Here is a 2,758-nt window from a genome sequence, read left to right as displayed (position 1 = left end):
AAATCTTGTCTAAGGTCTCAGGTCTCAGGTAAAAGGGTTGAGGGCAGTTCCATAATGAAGTGGGTTACTTTAGATTGGCTAACCTAAAACTCAGTGAGATAAAACCTCTTCCTTTATCGTCCTGTGTTCACTGGAAGGTTGAGACCCACAGAACTGGACCATGAACCATCTGAGTTTAGATCAGAGTGGTGCTGGAAAAGCACAGCAGGGCAGGCAGCATCCGAGGAGCAGGAACATCAACGTTTCAGGCAGGAGCCCTTCCAAACGGAACACATTGCCCAACATGGGGCTCGAACTCACGACCCTGAGATTAAGAGTCTCATACTCTACCGAATGAGCTAGCCAGGCATGAACCATCTGAGCAGAGAATTGGAAGCAATTCAGCCTCTTGAACCTGCTTCACCATTCAATAAGATCATGGCCGATCTGTTCAAATTCCATATTCATGTCTATTGCTCCCGCCATCTCCTTCCCCCCCCCCCCCCTCACCCCATTGGAAAGACATTTGGGTAAGTACATGAATGGGAAAGGTTTGGAGGGATATGGGGCAAGTGCTGGCAACTGGGACTAGTTCAGTTTAGGAAACATTGGCATGGAGGCGTTGAGCTGAAGGGTCTGTTTCCCCCCTGTGTTCTATGACTCTATGACTCTCGACGGGAGAGTGCCTGTTTGGTAGAGGTTAGTGCATTAAGTGGGAGGGCGGTAGGGTCCCAATAACTTCGTAGCAATGTTTAACTTAATAATGTAACTTGTCCCTGATGCTGTCCTGTAATCATCTGCAATTTGTTTAAGACAGTAGTCTCATCTCATTAGGACTGTCTTGTGGTTGTTCCTGTAGTCTGTGAACTAATAGGTCCTTTGCCCCATTAGAGAAAGGAGAGACTTCTGGATGTAGGTTTGCTTGCTGAGCTGTAAGGTTTTTTTTCAGCTATTTCATCACCAAACTAGGTAACATCATCAGTGAGCCTCTGGAGGTGGTGGCAGTAAAATACAAGCTGGTAGTGACTGGCATTGCAGCAGAATGGGAGGGAAGGGGCAAGTTGGCTACTTGTTCAGATGATGTCTCTGTTACCTAGCAACTGTTTGGTTTTTTTGCAATCGGGGGAATGTTGGGCCAGGCTGCGGCCTTATCTTGTACCCAGGCAGATGATTAAGGCCAGTCTGGAAGCAGCAAACAGCAGGGTGATGAATGGTGTTCTGTTCACTCCTCAGAGACCACTGTAAGCATTTCTCGGAAGCACACGTCAATAGCAGCCTCACAGTCTGTCATTGGGATTGGCCTTGCAGCTACTTTCTGTTCTGGTGTAAAAATAAATCGAAGCATTGAGGCACCGTCTTTACTCTGTTCCCGTTTCCAGCTGTGTGCGTTTAACCCCCTCACCAATCTCACTTCCTTGTTAGGCCAGCAATGTAAACACAGTGCCTTCTCTGAAGGGACTGAGGATCAACCATAGCATCTGTAATAGGAACAGCGTAAAGTGAGGAAAGTCAAAAATACTGTCAACGTAAACTCAGCTGCAGTGTACCAGCTTTAATGAGGACAAATGGAAGGGGATTGTGTGTGCATGTCTATGTGTGTGTGTCTGCGTTTGTGTCTCTGTGAGTGTGTCAGAGTTTGTGTTTTAGTGTGTGTGCATCTGTGTGTATATGTGTCTGTGTCCGTATACCTGAGTGTGTGTCTGTATCAGTTTGTGTCAATGTTGCACCTGAGTGTGTGTGTATCAATGTGTGCTTGTGAGTGTGTGTGTGTTTGTGTCTGTATGTGCCTGTGCATTTCTGTGAGTGTGAGTGTGAGTGTGTGTGTATGTGCCTGGAGTGTGCTCTGCTTCTGAGTGTCCCTCCAATGTATTTGCTGCTGATTCCAGAGACAAGACTGACAGAGGATTAGGTAAAAACAAGGGCTGCAGATGCTGGAAACCAGAGTCTAGGTTAGAGTGGTGCTGGAAAAGCACAGCAGGTCAGGCAGCATCCGAGGAGCAGGAAAATCGGCGTTTCAGGCAAAAGCCCTTCATCAGGAAAAGACAGAGGATTATACTTGAAGCAGCCTCGGAAAGAGAGAGAGAGAGAGGGGGTAAGAAAGAGAGAGAGAGAGAGATAGAAAGAGAGAGAGAGTGAGAGAGTGAAAAGGTGGATACAGCCACAGAATCACAGGATTGATACAGTGCATTAGGAGGCCATTCAGTTTGTCATATCTGTGCAAGCAATGGTCAGAGCTCAGGGCCCAGAGAGTATTGTGAACAGGGAGGAATGTTAGCTTGCTTGTTAATGCAGCATTTGAGTTAATGAGAGGTACTATCAATGAGTTTGTTGCGTTGAATTGAAGCCAGGACTTCTTCTAATTCGTCCTAAACTCTGCCAATTGGTTCTTCATGAAGGGTGGACAATGGCCAAGTGGTATTTTCACTCAACTATTAACCCAGAGACCCAGATAATGTTCTGGGGACCCGGGCTTAAATCTTGCCATGGCAGATGGCGGAATTTGAATTCAGCAAAAAATATCTGGAATTAAGGATCAACTGATGACTATGAACCCATTGTTGATTGTTGGGAAAACTCATCTGGTTCAGTAATGTCCTTCAGGGAAGGAAACTTCAATCCTTACCTGGTCTAACCTACCTGTGACTCCAGACCCACAGCAATGTGGTTGACTCTCAGTTGCCCTCTGAAATGGCCTAACAAGTCATTCAGTTGTACCAATCGCTACAAAGTCTCAAAGAAATGAAACCAGACAGATCACCTGGCATCGACCTAGACACCG

At 46.3% G+C, this 2,758-nt stretch overlaps 1 non-coding gene across 1 annotated transcript; it reads right to left on the bottom strand.

Annotated features, from left to right (window-relative positions):
- Positions 1-275: 275 nt before the first annotated feature.
- Positions 276-348, bottom strand: trnak-cuu (transfer RNA lysine (anticodon CUU)). The gene has a single exon. It is a non-coding gene; the product is annotated as a tRNA-Lys (tRNA).
- Positions 349-2,758: the final 2,410 nt, after the last annotated feature.

Source organism: Chiloscyllium plagiosum, unplaced genomic scaffold, assembly GCF_037043375.1.
Source record: "Chiloscyllium plagiosum isolate Xiang-an unplaced genomic scaffold, Cpla_swu_hap1 HiC_scaffold_47, whole genome shotgun sequence".
NCBI lineage: Eukaryota > Metazoa > Chordata > Chondrichthyes > Orectolobiformes > Hemiscylliidae > Chiloscyllium > Chiloscyllium plagiosum.
The sequence above is the reverse complement of the archived record's forward strand: the minus strand, read 5'-3'. Positions and strand labels throughout refer to the sequence as shown.